Source organism: Aotus nancymaae, unplaced genomic scaffold (assembly GCF_030222135.1).
Source record: "Aotus nancymaae isolate 86718 unplaced genomic scaffold, 86718_ANA_hifiasm-v0.15.2.pri h1tg000028l, whole genome shotgun sequence".
Classification (NCBI taxonomy): Eukaryota; Metazoa; Chordata; class Mammalia; order Primates; family Aotidae; genus Aotus; species Aotus nancymaae.
This window is the reverse complement of record NW_026988441.1, coordinates 2,679,132-2,696,116: the sequence shown is the minus strand read 5'-3', so window position 1 is coordinate 2,696,116 and position 16,985 is coordinate 2,679,132. Positions and strand designations below refer to the sequence as shown.

General features: G+C 45.5%; 1 pseudogene; it reads right to left on the bottom strand.

The window, feature by feature from the left end:
• Positions 1-1,318: 1,318 nt before the first annotated feature.
• Positions 1,319-16,985, bottom strand: part of LOC105734490 (zinc finger protein 813-like) — a 28,520-nt pseudogene continuing 12,853 nt past the window's right edge.

Below are 16,985 nucleotides of genomic sequence, written 5' to 3'. Positions count from 1 at the left end.
TCACCTATGAATAACTAATAACTACCACGGTTATATTTCTGGTTAGTTTCTTCATTATTTACATGGAAATAGGCTGAGGCCTTTTGCTCCTGCCTCAGCACTTGTGGGATCTCCCCCCTACACGTCACTTCATTGTCTTCTCCCAACTCAAAATGAATTATCCTTTTACACACGGCTGATTTCTTTTGGCCATTGTCCTCATAAACTTTTCATACAGCATCAATGATTTCATTATTTCTCTACCCAAATATTTCATTATTTCTCTATTGGGTAGAGAATACTGTAAGTATTATTTTGAGAAAGAATCTTGCTCTGTCATCCACACTGAAGGGCAGTGACATGATCACAGCTCACTGCAGCCTCGACCTCCCAGACTCAAGCCATCCTCCCACCACAGACTCCACAGTAGCTGTGTCTGCAGCATGTGCCACCATGGCCACCTAATGTTTGTATTTTTGGTAGAGAAGGGGATTTCATCATGTTGCTCAGACTGGTCTTGAATACCTGGGCTCACATGACCTACCTGTCTCAGCCTCTGAAAGTGCTGGGATCACAGGCCTCAGCCACTGCATCTGCTCTCATCATAAATTTGATGTTTCTTCTTGTTTCAAGTTTATCAGAAATTGTACTGCTTTGACGGAGTCTCTTCTCAAACTCATGTCTTATCCTTCTGAGTGGCTCAAAGTAGAGCCTGTTCAGACATGTTATAACAAGTTTGCACCAGTTTATTTAGGTGCTAAAGTGTGAAAGTCATGCACAATTTTCTCATAATACGTATTTTAAAATAAACTTCTTGAAGACCACTTGTAATAAAAACCTGTATTTGAGAGGATATAAAAAGGATCGTAGATATTAAATGCCACTTATTTCTGAGATCCAAGGATGGTTCAACATATTCAAGCCAATCAATGTCACATACCACTTGAACAGAATGAAAGATGAAAAAGACATCATCTGAATAGGTGGGAAATAAGCATTTCACAAAATTCAACATTCAGTCATCACAGAAATCCTAAACAAGCCATGGTGCAGTGGCGCGTGCCTGTAGTCCCAGCTACTTGGGAAGCTGAGGCTGAAGGGTCGCTTGAGTCCAGGAGTTCTGGGCTGTAGTGTGTCTGATCGGGTGTCCACACTAAGTTCGGCATCAATATGGTGACTTCCCGGGAGCGGGGGACTACCAGGTTGTCTAAGAAGGGGTGAACCAGCCCATATCACAAATGGAGCAGGTCAAAACTCCCATGCTGATCAGTAGTGGGATCGCGCCTGTGAATAGCCACTGCACTCCAGCCTGGGCAACATAGCGAGACCCTGTCTATTTAAAAAAAAAAAAGAAAAGAAAACCTAAACAAAATAGAGAAGGAAATTTACCTCAATAATATAAAGACCATCCATGAAATGACCACAGCAGAAATAACATATCAAAACAAACAGAATGCTTTTCCTGTAGAATCTCATGATGAAAGAATGCTCTCACCCCTTCTATGCAATAAATGCTGTTGTCCTAGCCAGAGCAATTACAAAGCAAAAGAAATAAAACTGATCCAAATCAGAAACAAGTACAACTATTTTTGTTTGGAGATGACATGATCTTCTGTGTAGAAAATCACAGAGTCAACCAAATTCTACTGGAAATAAGAAACACATTCAGTGTATTTGCAGAATATGGTATCAGCACCAAAAATCAGTTCAATTTCCATACATCTACAATAAACAATTTTAAGAGAAAATTAAGAAAATATTTCCACTTGCTAGAGAATGTAAAGTAAGAAATACTTAGGAATAAAGGTTAAAAGGTGAGAAGTTTCTACCTTGACATCTACAAACATTGATCAAAATGATTAAAGACATATAAATACAGATACAACTCATATTGATGGACTGGAAAAATGTTGTGAAATGATTATATTAACCAATGTGATTTAGATTCAACACAATACCCATAAAACCCCCTATCAGTTTTGTTAAAGAAACAAAAAACAGGCTGGGAAAAGGGGCTCACATCTGTTGGACAGGCTGGTCCAAAACTCCTGACCTTAAGCGACCTACCCATCTTGGCCTCCCACAGTGCTGGGATTACAGGCGTGAGCCACCCTGCCTGGCTCTACCTTCTTAATATAAACACTTTAATGTCAATTAATGCTTGAACTCAATGTTAAGTCAACTCAAACTCAAGTCGATGCTGAACTGACTCTAATGTCAATTAATTCTTGATGGCTGCTTATTCAATGCATTTTGAACAATTATCTCCAGAATGAATTTTCTCATGTTCTGCAAGGAGTGACCTCGGACTAGACCATGCCACACTTAGGACATTTGTAAGATTTCTGTCCAGTATGGATTCTCTGACGTCTAATGATGTGTGAATGTGAAGTAAAGCTTTGCCACCATGATCACACTGGTGAGGTTTCTCTCCTGTATAAATTCTCCTATGTTTTGCATAAGGTCAAGTATGACTGAAGACCTTGCCACAATCATGGCATTTGTAAGTTTTCCCTCCAGCATGAGTTGGCTGATAAACTGAAAGGTATGAACGATGTTCAAAAATTCTGCCACATTTATCACACTTGTAAGATATCTTTCCACTATGAATTCTCCAATAATTTGCAATGGTTGTAACGTTACTCAAGACTTTGTAACAATCTTTACATTACTAAAGTTTCCCTATACCATGGATTGCTTGATGATGAATAAGTGTTGATTGATTGTCCACTAAAGGCTTGGCCACACTCATTACCCGTGTAAGTTTTCTCTCCAGTGTGAATTCTAGTATATTATGCCAGGTGTGAATCATGCCCAAAAGCCTTGTCATAAATCTCAGTTGTTTATGGTTTCTGCTTAGTATGAATTATACTGTGTCTTTCAAGGTGTGACTTGGGACTGAAAACGTCACATTCTTCACATTTGTAAGGTTTCTCTCCAGTATGAAGTCTATAATGATGAGCAAGATTTGATTTTTGATTAAAAACCTTGCCACATTCATTACACTTGTAAGGTTTCTCTCCAGTATGAATTGCCTTATAAATTAAGAGATCAATTTTGATCGAAGGACTTGCCCCACTAATTACACTTGTGGGGTTTCTCTCCAGTGTGAATTCTAGTATGTTTTGCCAGGTATAAATTACACGTGAAAGCCTTGTCACAAATGTTTTTGTAAGCTTTCTCTTCACTATGACTTTTCTTATGCGTTTCAAGATGTGATTTGCGAGTGAAAACTTTGTCACATTTTTCACATTTGTAAGGTTTCTCTCCAGTATGAAGTCTATGATGACATGCATGGGTTGCTTGTTGGTTAAAAACCTTGCCACATTCATTACACTTGTAAGGTTTCTCTCCAGTGTGAAGTCTACAATGGCGTACTAGATTTGGCATCTGACTGAAGGTCTTGCCACACTCATTACACTTATAAGGTTTCTCTCCAGTGTGAATTATGCTGTGTTTTGCTAGGTGTGAATCGCTTCTGAAAGGCTTGTCACAGACCTTACATTTGTAAGGTTTCTCTCCAGTATGAAGTCTACGATGGCATGTAAGGGCTGACTTTTGAATGAAGCTCTTGCCACACTCATGACACTTGTAAGGTTTCTCTCCAGTATGAAGTCTACAATGATACGTAAGGGATGACATGTGATGGAATTTCTTGCCACACTCATGACACTTATAAGGTTTCTCACCAGTATGAAGTCTATGATGGCATGTAAGGGATGACATGTGACTGAAGGTTTTGCCACACTCATGACACTTGTAAGGTTTCTCTCCCGTATGAAGTCTATGATGGCATGTAAGGGATGACACCTGTCTGAAGGCCTTGCCACACTCATTACACTTGTAAGGTTTCTCTGCAGTATGAAGTCTATGATGACATACAAGGCGTGCTTTTTTATCAAAACCCTTGCCACATTCATTACACTTGTACGGTTTCTCTCCAGTATGAATTGCCTTATGAATTACAAGGGCTGAATTTCGACTGAAGGTCTTGCCACAATCATTACACTTGTAAGGTTTCTCTCCAGTGTGAATTCTAGTGTGTCGTTTAAGGTTTGACTCTTGTCTGAAAGCCTTGTCACAAACCTTACATTTGTAAGGTTTCTCTCCAGTATGAAGTCTACGATGGCATGTAAGGGACGACTTATAATTGAAGGTCCTGCCACACTCATTGCACTTGTAAGGATTGTCTGCAGTGTGAATTCTAGTATGTATTGCCAGGTGTGAATTACGCCGGAAAGCCTTGTCACAAACCTTACACTTGTAAGGTTTCTCTCCGGTATGAAGTCTACGATGCTCTGTGAGGTGTGACTTTTGAATGAAGGTCTTGTCACAGTCATTACACTTGTAAGGTTTCTCTCCAGTATGAAGTCTACAATGGTGTTGAAGGAATGACATCTGATGGAATTTCTTGCCACAGTCATTACACTTGTGAGGTTTGTCTCTAGTATGAAGTTTACGATGGCATGTAAGGGATGACACCTGACTGAAGGTCTTACCACACTCATTACACTTGTAAGGTTTCTCTCCAGTATGAAGTCTATGATGGCGTTTAAGGCATGACTTGTCACTAAAGGACTTGCCACACTCATTACACTTGTAAGGTTTCTCTCCAGTGTGACATCTACGATGGCGTACAAGATATCGCTTCTCATTTAAGACCTTGCCACACACATCACATTCATATTGTTTCTTTCCTAAATGGTTTATCTGATGTTTCTTTAAGAATGAGCTACAATTGAGGTTGCTGTTGGCTGAAAAAAGAAAAAAAAGAAAAAAGAAATGAAAAGAATGAGCTAAAATCAAAGGCTTTCCCACTTTCATGACATTGGAAAGATTTTTCTCTCATGTGTACTTCCTGTTTCTGTGTAAATAATGAAGAATGGAGGAAATTACTATCATGGTTATTAGAAATATGGGTTTTGGCTATAAAAAAATTATTTGGGATGTTGAAACTAAGGAGGCATCATTGATAGACTTCTCAACCTGATTACCAATATTCCCTTCAGTCTGAAGTATGTGAAGTTTAGGAAGATGCGAATGAAAGATTACTCCAAGTTCATCTTTAATAGGCTTGTTTCCAGCATGCCTTTGATCTTATTGGTCTGTACTACCAGTCAGCTTTTTAAATTTTGTCCTGGGTGCTTCATGGTTATTTCTTTCATCTTCTTGCCACTGAAACTCAAAGTCATGACTATGTTTCTCAATTTCCTGGAAGCAAAACTCTCCAATGTGATGACTTTCATCTCTTTCCAATGTCCCTGTGTGGAACACTTCTGTATTGCCTTGCCCTGTTGATGAAAACTTCTTCATTATGCATTTGGAAGAGATATCTACAAAATATAAACTCCTTGGCTCCTGGCCAAGACTAGTGCTTTTATAAAAAGAGACAGTAAAGAACTTGTTGACTATTCCTCTTTCCACCGAGACAAAACACAGCAGGAAGATGCTTGGGCTAAATCATAAAGAAGGCTCTCACCAGAAACCAATTTGGCTGCACCTTGCTTTTACATTTCCCATTTTCTAAATTCAAAAGAAATAATCTCTGTGTCTTAAGCTTCCCAGTTTAAGCTATTTTTTTTTCAGATGGAGTCATGCTCTATCACCCAAACTGGAGTGTAATGGCATGGATAAAGAGATTCTCCCGTGCCCAAGTAGCTGGGACTACAGCCTGGCTAAATGTATGTATGTGTGTGTGCTTGTATGTGTGTGTATGGGTGTGTGTGTCCGAATCTCACTCTGTTGTCCAGGCTGCACTGCAGTGGCACAATCGTGGCTCACTGCAATCTTCACCTCCTGGGATCCAGTAATTCTTTGGCCTCAGCCTCCCAAGTAGCTGGGATTACAAGTGCATGCCACCACACCCAGTTTATTTTTGTACTTTTAGTAGAGATAGGCCGTCACCATCTTGGCAAGGCTGGTCTCAAACTCCTGACCTTGGGTTATCTGCCTGTCTTGGCCTACCAAAGTGCTGGGATTACAGGTGTGAGCCACCACGCCTAGTCATTTTTCTGTATTTAGTAGATTCAAGGTTTCAGCATATTGGCCCCACTGGACTCAAACTCCTGACCTGAAGCGATCCAACCACCTTGGCCTCTCAAAGTCCTGGGAATAAAGATGTGAGCCACCAAAGTCAGGCAGTCTAACCTATTTCTGACATGACAGTGAAATGACTGAGACAGAAAAACGGGCTCTCATCATCAACATCACCCAAGGCTGACAAATCGTATTAAACAAAGTTTAGAGTCTGTAGCAGAAAACTTTCAATATGTGAAGACATCTAATTAACTTGTTTTAAAAACATGGAGGCAGCAAGGTATGGTGGCTCACACCTGTAATGCCAACACTTTGAAAGGCTGAGGTGCGCAGATCTCCTGAGGTCGGGAGTTCAAAACTAGCCTGATCAGCATAGAGAATCCACATCTCTACTAAAAATACAGAATCACTCAGGTGTGGTGGTGCATGCCTGTAATCCCAGCTACTTGGGAGCCTCAGGCATTAGAACTGATTGAACCCAGGAGGCAGAGATTGCAGTCAGTCAAGATTTTACCACTGCACTGCAGCCTGGGCAATAATAGGAAAACTCCATCTCAAAATAAAATAAAAATAAAAATAAATAAAAAAATAAAAGCTGGAGGCAAATTATTACTTCTCAAGTAAAGACAGCAGGTTTACAGTATTCATGTACTTGACCCAGTTTATACGTTTGGTAAGTGAGGGACAAAACTTGATCCTGGGCCTGAAGGATCCCATGAGATGTTCGTAAGCACAACAGTCACCCAGGTAGTAAAGAAAACAGTCACATAAAATACAGGAAGACAGAAAGAAATACATGAAGGGGGATACAAGGGCTGAGCTGTGCCATGGACAGTGATGCTGAGCCATTGCTCATGGAGAATATGCTGGCCAAATTTTGAGCTTGGAGGAAAGTGGAACTAATTTAGCAAATGGTCAAATATTAAACCAAGGTTAAATATGCAAATTACAATATGGGCAGGGGACAAGAATGAAAGAGCCAAAACAGCAGCAGTTTGGTGACATGAGGTCAAAGCAGTTTTACATCTCTTAAATCAAATGGCCTCTGATTTCTAGTTTCAGGCATATACTCAACAAAATTCCCTGTGTAGATTCCAGAATTGTGTACACACAAGAAAAAAATTAGTAAAACTGTGAAAGAGTACAGCAGTGTAGGAGACCATTTGGGTGAAAAATGATCTCCTGGCTGAGCTGGTACAGATGTGTAACAACAGTGCCAGGCCAGGCACAGTGGCTCATGCCTGTAATCCAGCACTTTGGGAGGTCAAGGCGATGGATCATGAGGTCAGGAGATCGAGACCAGCCTGGCCAGCATGGTGAATCCTCATTTCTTTTTAATCCTGATTTCATTTTTATATTTAAAACACACAAAATATTAGCCAGGCGTGGTGGTGTGCGCCTGTAATCCCAGCTATTTAGGAGGCTGAGGCAGAAGAATTGCTGGAACCTGGGAAGCTCAGATTGCAGTAAGCCAAGATCATGCCACTGCACTCTTGCCTGGGTGACGTAGCGAGACTCCATCACCAAAAAAAAAAGAAGAAGCAGAGCCAGATGGACATTGCTGCCCACACATGTGATGGGTCACACTGGTGAGGAAAAACGATCATGCACTGTTGAGACATAGTAAGTATGCCCTGCCCCTGTGGCTTCCTTGTGGAGAATACCTTTTAGTTTGTAATCAGCGGTAGGTGAGTCACCACACCTAGTCAATTTTTTGTACTTAGTACATTCGAGGTTTCTCCATGTTGGCCTGTTGGGACTCAAACACCTGACCTGAAGCGATCCACCCATTTTGTCCTCCCAATGTGCCAGGATTAGAGGTGGGAGCCACCGTGGACGGCCAGTCTGAGCTATTTCTGAGAGGACAGTGAAAAAAACTGAGACAGAAAAAGGAGCATCTCATCATCATCACCGAGGGTGACAAATCTTATTACACAAACAAAGTTTAGAGTCTGTTCTATAAAACTTGCAATAGTTCTTTCTCCGCTGTGAGCTTCCAAGATGACAAAGAAAAGAAGGAACAACGGTCATGCCAAAAAGGGCTGCGGCCAGTTCAGCCTATTCACTGCACGAACTGTGCCCAATGCATGCCCAAGGACAAGGCCCTTAAGAAAGTCGTCATTGGGGCCGGGCGCGGTGGCTCACGCCTGTAATCCCAGCACTTTGGGAGGCCGAGGCGGGTGGATCACGAGGTCAAGACATCGAGACCATCCTGGTCAACATGGTGAAACCCCGTCTCTACTAAAAACACAAAAATTAGCTGGGCATGGTGGCGCATGCCTGTAATCCCAGCTACTCAGGAGGCTGAGGCAGGAGAATTGCCTGAACCCAGGAGGCGGAGGTTGCGGTGAGCCGAGATCGTGCCATTGCACTCCAGCCTGGGTAACAAGAGCGAAACTCCGTCTCAAAAAATAAAAATTAAAAAAGGGCCGGGCGCGGTGGCTCAAGCCTGTAATCCCAGCACTTTGGGAGGCCGAGGCGGGTGGATCACGAGGTCAAGAGATCGAGACCATCCTGGTCAACATTGTGAAACCCTGTCTCTACTAATACAAAAAAATTAGCTGGGCATGGTGGCGCGTGCCTGTAATCCCAGCTACTCAGGAGGCTGAGGCAGGAGAATTGCCTGAACCCAGGAGGCGGAGGTTGCGGTGAGCCGAGATCGCGCCATTGCACTCCAGCCTGGGTAACAAGAGCGAAACTCCGTCTCAAAAAAAAAAAAAAAAAAAGAAAGTCGTCATTGGAAACAGTGGAGGCCGCAGCAGTCAGGGACATTTCTGAAGCGAGCCTCTTTGATGCCTATGTGCTTCCCAAGCTCTATGTGAAGCTACATTACTGTGTGAGTTGTGCAATTCACAGCAAAGTAGTCAGGAATTGATCTCGTGAAGCCCGCAAGGACCGAACACCCCCACTCCGATTTAGACCTGCGGTGCTGCCCCATGACCCCCACCAAAACCCATGTAAGGAGCTAAGTAAAAGATTGAAGACAACTATTCTTCTGGAGAAAAATAAAATGGAAATTGTACTTGGGGAAAAAAAAACAAACAAACTTGCAATATGTGAAGCCATCTAATTAACATGTTTTTAAAACCTGGAGGCGGCTGGGCACAGTGGCTCACGCCTGTAATCTCAACACCTTCAAAGGCTGAGGGTGGGCAGATTGCCTGAGGTCAGGAATTCCAAACTAGCCTGACCAACATGGAGAAACCCCATCTGTACTAAAAATACAGTATTAGCTGGGAGTGGAAGCGCATGCCTGTACTCCCAGCTACTTGGGAGCCTGAGGTATGAGAATTGCATGAAAGTAACATTACTTCTCAAACAAGAACAGCAGCCCCACAGTATTCATGTACTTGACCCTAATTTTCATGTTCAATAAGTGAGGGACAAAACTTGATCCTGAACCTGAAGGATCCCACGACATGTTCTTAAGCACAATAGTTACCCAGGCAGTACAGAAAATACAAGGAGACAGAAAGAAATGCATCAAGGGGGATACAAGGGCTGAGCTGTGCCACTGACAGTGATGCTGAGCCATCGCTCATGGAGAACGTGCTGGGTCATCATGCCCTGTACACACTGATTTAGGCAGCCTCCTATAATTATGTCCAGTGGATGTATAAGGTCCTGACTTACTCAATGAGAGTCATGTTGGAGGGGAGGGGCTCATGTGGAAATTGGGGTGTTCACCATCACAGAATCAACAGGCTGGAAAGCAGCAGCACTTTGCATCCAGATCAATGTAGCATGTGAGGCAAGGCCAGGAAAGGAAGGACAAGGGTGGAGGGCAGAAGTAATGGGCATGCAGGAGGGAACTGTGTGCAGGCTCGTCTGTGGGAATATAATCCCACCAGCATAGACCAAATTTTGAGCTTGGAGGGAAGTGGAACTAATTTAGCAAACGGTAAAATGTTGACCCAAGGTTAAATGTACAAATTACAATATGGGCAGGGACAAGAAGGAAGGAGAGCCAGAACAGCAGCAGCAGTGACCTCAGGGGAAGGCAGTTTTACATCTCTTCAATTACACGGCCTCTGATTTCAGTTTCAGGCATACACTCAACAAATTCCTGTGTAGATTCCAGAATTGTGTACACACAAGAAAAAACAAGTAAACTCCATGAAATAGAGGACAGCAGTATAGGGCACTATGGGGGTGAAGAATGATCCCCTGCTGAGTAGGTAGAGATGTGTTTGTGAGAACTGAGCAAGGCCAGGCACAATGGCTCATGCTTGTAATCCCAGGCTTTTGGGAGGCTGAGGCGGGTGGAGTATGAGGTCAGGAGTTTGAGACCAGCCTGGACAACATGGTGAAATCCTGTGTATACGAAAAATACAAAAATTAGCTGGGTCTGGTATTACATCCCTGTAATCTCAGCTACTTAGGAGGCTAAGCCAGGAGAATCATGTGAAACAGAAAGACTGAGGTTGTGGTGAGCCAAGATCGCACCATTGCACTCCAGCCTGGGCAAGAAGAGGAAAACTCCATCTCAAAAAAAAAAAAGAGCCTGTATGGAGCAAAATCACAACAGAGAATACAAAAGCAGAAAAAGCCAAGATAGACAAGGGCAGATTCCTTGTGTCTGGAGGGACGTTTTCCTCACCCACAGACTCCAGGTTCCTGTAGTTCTCCAACATCACTTCCCTGTATAAAACCCTCTGCGCACGGGTCAGGCATTTCCACTCCGCCAAAGAGAATTCTATAACCACATCCCTGAAAGTCAGGCGTCCCTAAAATGAAAAATTATGGAGGAGTGAGTTATCACCTTCACACTAAGTGAGAAAAGAGAAATTAAGTATCCATTTCATCAAAGACTGTTCTAACAAACCTATGTAGTGTAAGGTATTTTTGAACATTTTTTCTCTATAGTTATATTTTACTGTCCCCCCCCTTTTTTTTTTTTACTGATAACAATATCTGAGAATTTTAAGCTTTACTGCACTTTTTCATCAAACATTTTAAGATCCTCTAAGTCACTGTGGAAGTCTTGATTTCATGGACAATATGAAAAATATACAAAGAAGAAGAAAACACTGGGCTGGGTGTGGTGGCTCATGCCTGCTATCCCGGCACATTGGGAGGCAAAGGTGGGCAAATCATTTGAGGTCAAAAGTTGGAGATCAGTCTGGCCAACCTGGTGAAACCCTGTCTCTACAAAAAGTATAAAAATTAGCCAGGCGTGGTGGCAGGCACCTGTAATCCCAGCTACACAGGAGGCTTAGGCAGGAGAATCACTTGAACTCAGGACACGGTGGCTGAAGTAAGTCAAGATTGCACGACTGCACCCCTCCCTGGGTGACAGTGAGACACCATCTCAAAAAAAAAAAAAGCAGGGCTCACACATGTAATCCCAGCACTTTGGGAGACCAAGGCGGATCACGACATCAGTTCAAGATGAGCCTGGCCAACATGGTGAAAGTCGGTCTCTCCTATAAATACAAAAGTAAGCCAATGTGATGGCACGCGCTATAGTCCCATCTACTCAGCAGGCTGAGGCAGAAGAATCACTTGAACCCAAAAGACGCAAGTTGCAGTGAGCCGAGATTGCACCACTGCACTCCAGCTTGGGTGACAGAGAGAGACTAAAAAATAAATGGAAATGCCACATCTAGTGACACACGCCTATCATTCTCGCTCTTTGGGAGGCTAAAGTAGGAATCACTTGAGCCCAGCAGGCAAGACTGCTGTAAACTTTGAATTGTGCCACTGTACTCCATACCTAAGCCACGGAGAGACACCTTCCCTCTCTCTCTTTTTATTTTCTTTCAGACGAAGTCTCACTGTGTCGCCCAGGCGGGAGTGCAATGGAACAATGTCGGCTTGCTGTAACCTCCACGTCCCATGTTCAAGTGATTCTCCTGCCTCAGCATACTGAGTACCTGAGACTACTGTAGGTGCGTGCCACCACACCCTGTTAATTTTTGTATTTTTAGTAGAGATGGGTTTCACCATGTTGGCCAGGCTAGTCTTGAACTCCTGAGTCCAGGTGATCCACCCACCTCGGCCTCCCAAGGTGCTTGGATTACAGGTGTAAGCCACCGCACTCAAACTAACATCTTTTCTCTTAAAACATGAAAAAATAAAGTTTGCAGTCAGAGACGTGTTGATCTACTAGTATGGCTTCCACTGCATTACCAAATCAGTTACAAAATATCTCCCCTTACTGGTCTCGTTTTCCAGAATTTACCAGACATCTGTGCACATTAACCTATGTGTTTCATATGTAGTTTCTCTGATCTTGTCCACAAAGGTCTTACATCCAGACATGGCCCCTGAACCATCCAGGCTGCCCAGCAGCACTGACACCACAAGGCCCACACCCCGTGTCCATCCAGGTCTGGTGTCAGCCCTTCCCATCACCATGCCCAGTGGAGCCTCTTCCCAGGTTCATGTCACTGGGTCACAGGAGATGGAATCTCAGAGCAGATGACAGGAACTGAGGGAAGGCATGGGTGAGTGCGAGCCAACGTGTCAGGCAGGACATTTCAGACCCAGAACAGACTGGCTACTACAATACCTGGCATTTCAGAGAGGAAAGAGACAGATGAATCCACCAAGGAGTGTCACTTTACCTGAGGAAGAGCCATGCCTGGCTCCTTTTGTTGCCTCTTCTGAGCTGCTTCCTCATGGAACATGAGTCTTCAGAAATCAATCCTGTACATGAAAAATACAAGAGACTTTAAGTTAGAAATGACTCACTCTTTTCCTGTGACAAAAACACACACATGGGGGAGACCTCACCCTGTAGAAAGACGGGCCTCTGCTGCCCACTGCACCAGAGATCATGCAGAGAGAAGAACGTCCCACAGGAACACCTACAAGTGTGTGTTTCACCCTGGTCTTCAGATCTCACTCCCCTCCTGGAGAAGCCCCACACACCAGGCAGCAGTGGGGAGCTGGGCTGGACTGAGCTCCCCTTCAGGGCACAGACCCAGCCCTGACCAAACCCCATGCAGAGCACAGCCCCTCCCCTCTCTGTGGATCACAGGCTCAGCTCAGCCCTCAGAAACGGAGGACTCAGAGCCTTGACGCTCAGTGCTGCACACAGATCACTATCACCTGGGACACTAGGTATTTGTGTGTCACTTATCTGTGACCTGGAAGCTCCCTCCTGCTTCAAGTCTTTTTGCCTTTGCTTCAAGTCTTCCCGTCTTTCCAGACCAAACCAATGAACCTCTTCTGTATATTGACTGATGTCTCGTGTCTCCCTAAAATGTATAAAATTAAGCTGTGCCACCACCATCTTGGGCACATGTCGCCAGGACTTCCTGAGGCTGTCATGGGTGCGTCATCAACCTTGGCAGAAGTTTTCTAAAGTAAGTGAGATCTGTCTGAGATTTTCTGGGTTCCCAGCTGCAATGACAAATGGGGGCTGTGGGAGATCACAAAGGTTTTTATAGAGAAGGTGATATCAGAACAAAGACCTAGGGAAGAAAGGCTGCTTGTCACTTGCACCTGAGGGGCCGGAGTCCTAGGCAGAGACAGCTCAAGTGAAAGCCCTGAGAGAGGAGCAACCTCAGCTCCAAGAAAAGGAAACCACCTGTGTGGCTGGAGCAGTGGGCGAGAGGAGGACACAGGTAGGAGACGAGGTCAGGGAGGTCCTGGGGACGCAGATCCACCCACAGGGACAAGGTCTTTAAACATTTTTCTCTCACAGGTCTAAAACAATTTTGGAACTTGACTGTAATTGCAGCTACTCAGGAGGCTGAGGCAGGAGAATCTCTTGAACCTGGGAGGCAGAGGTTGCACTCAAGCATGTGATAGAGGTGTGACAGAGTGACACTCCATCTCAAAGAAAAGGAAAAAAAGGCCGGGTGTGGTGGCTCATGCCTGTAATCCCAGCACATTGTGAGGCTGATGTGCCTGGACAGATGTAGCCCTGGAGTTGGAGACCAGCCTGGGCAACATGGCGAAAGCCCTTCTCTACAAAGAACACAAAAATTAGCGCGGTGTGGTGGCGCCCATTTGTGGTCGCAGCTACTCCAGAGGCTGAGGTGGGAGGATCCCTTGATCCCAGGAGGTGGAGGCTGCACTGAGCTGTGATCCTGTCACCACTCTCCCGCCTGGGTAACAGAGTGAGACTCATCTCCAATAAAAAAAAGAGAAAAGGGAAACACCTGGGTCCTGGGTCTGGGGGCAGGGAATCTAAGGCCAATTAACGCGAACTTTCCAAAAGCAAGCCAAATGGAAAAACCCCATCTTCCCACGAGGAGTAACAAAGGATCAAAGGCCACTCTCCCTACAGCCCTCCCCCTTCCACCACGTCTCCGATGGAAAAGCAGAGAGCCCAGGAGTGGCAAAGGCCAAGCTCCGGCCACCCCTTCTGCGTAGGGCACCCATCTGCTCTGGCCTCGGGCCGGTTCACCTCAGCTTTTCATTGGCCAAGGACCAGATCTTTCTTCCAGATAAGGGGTAGCCCATAGGACTTCAAAAGAAAGACTTTAACACCCCAAAACTCTGTAAACGGGGCCCTGGAGGCGCTCGCTCGGGCCCACTCCCATTCTGTGAAGTGCTTTCATGATTGAATAAATTCCTGCTTTCGCGGCTTTCTTCTTTTATTTCGTGAGGTTTTTTTTTTGTTTTTGTTTTTGTTTTTCCAATTTCATGTTCAACATCCAAGAACTTGGACATCTCACGCTGAAGGCTGCCTTCCGGTAAAACAGGGCGAGGATGGGATAAGAGGGCTGCCTCCAGGAAGAGCACGTTTTCCAGGGGTTGGAACTAGAGAGCAGCAGGGCCCAGCACTAGGAGGGAGTTGGGGGGCCACAGGGCTTTGGGACAGAGGTGGGGTCTGCAGGTTCCCAGGACCGGGTACACAACGCGCCTCCCCGGGGACTGGGACCGCAGCGCTGCGCTCCAGGGACCGAAAACGAGGCTGGGCGGCGCCCAGGGCGGGAATCCAGCATGCGGCTGAGGACTTGAAACTGTGTGAAGCAGGAGGAGGGGACAGGAAGGGTTTGAGCAGGAAACTTCCGCGACAGGAGGTGTCTGCACGGCCCCACTGAAGACCAGGGACGGACCTGCCTCAGGGCGACTTTAAACTCAAAAGGAAGCGACTCACGCACTCTCACCTGGACGTCTCAATTTGTTCTGGGTTGAGAAAGAGGGGCCGGAATTTCTAGGTCTGTGGAGACCCCGCGTCCGGTCTAGAAGCACCGGAAGCCTGGGAAGCGCAGACAAAACAACTAGAGCAAAACTGACCCTTGCGGGGTACCCCTCAGTCCACGCCATCTGCTTCCGGGGTTGTGCCAATCAGCGCAGGACAGAAGCCAGGCCTGGGCGGGCCCCGAGGAGGTGGGCGAGGCGTGGCCCAGGCTCGGAAAGGACGCGGAGGTGGGCGTGGCCTGAGAGACGCCGGGGGCGGGGCGCGGGGAGGAGGGGCTTGGCTGTGAGGGGCCCCGGGGCCAGACAGGGGCGGGGCCTGAGCTTCCCTCCTTCTGGCTCTTGGCGCCTTTTTTCCGGGTTTTCGAGGGGAAACCCGCCAGTGGAGCTGGCGCAGGTCACCAGTCCGGGAAGTGGCACCTCTCTGAGAAGTCAACGTAGGGCGGTAATTGGATCCAGGAAAATTTCTTACTATTGAAATTAATTTTACTTGGCCGGGTGCGGTGGCTCACGCATGTAAACCCGGCACTTTGGGAGGCTGAGGCGGGCGTATCACCTAAAATCAGAAGTTCGAAACCAAATTTCCCAACATGGTGAAACCCTTTCTCTATTAAACATACAAAAAGAATTAGGCAGGTGTAGTGTCACCGGGCTTCAATCCCAGCTACTCGGGAGGCTGAGGCAAGAAAATCGCTTGAACCCGGAAGGCGGAGGTTGCAATTAGCCGATATCCAAGCACTCCACCCAGCCTGGGCGACAGAGCGAATCCGTCTGAAAAAAAAAAAAAAAGTTCAAATAGAAACCAAATAGAGTGTTTTTTCTATACATTTGTTAGAGATTATATTCAACATAACACGCGATATTATCTAGATGAGCTAAGATACAAGCGACAAAGTCCAACGGTTTTAAAGAAAAGAAAGTCAGGGCGGGGCGCAGTGGCTCACGCCTGTAATTCCCAGCACTTCGGGAGGCTGAGGCGCGCGGATCAACTGAGGTCAGTAGTTGGAGACCAGACTGGCCAACGTGGTGAAACCCCATCTCTACTAAAAATACAAAAATTAGCCAGGCGTGGTGGCAGGCGCCTATAATTCCAGTTACTTGGGAGGCTGAGGCAGGAGAATTGCTTCAACCTGGGAGGCGGAGATTGCAGTGAGCCAAGATCACATCAGTGCATTATAGCCCAGGCAATATAGAGATATTCCATCTGAAAAAAAACAAAATGAAAGGCCAGGTGCAGTTGCTTATGCTGTAATCCTAGCACTTTGGGAGGCCGAAGCAGACATATCACATGAGGTCAAAAGTCTGAGAGCAGCCTGGCCAAGAAGGCAAGAAAACGTCTAAACTAAAAATACAAAAATCAGCCAGGTGCAGTGGCGGGTCACCTGTAATCCCAGCTACCAGGAGACTGAGGCAGAATTGCTGGAGCAGAAGAGGCGGAGGTTGCAGTCAGCCGAGATCACGCCACTGCACTCCAGCATGGGTGAAAAGAGTGAAACTGTTCTGTTTTGTTTTTAAATTTAAAAATAAAAATAAGGCTAGGTGCAGTGGCTAATGCCTATAGTCCCAGCACTCTGGGAGGCTGAGGCAGTCAGATAACCTGTCGTTAGGAGTGTGAAACCAGCCTGGCCAACATGGTAAAACCCCATCGCTACAAAAATTAGGGTCGGGCGCGGTGGCTCAGGCCTGTAATCCAAGCACTTTAGGAGGCCAAGGCAGGTGGATCACCTCAGGTCGGTGCGAGGACCACAGGTGTGATCCACCAAACCCGGAGGAGTGTCCATCTCAAAAACAAAACAAAGCAAAACAGACATTAACGTACTCTATGAAATTACATCATTTGACTTCTTTCTTTTAAACGAGAAGTCTCACAT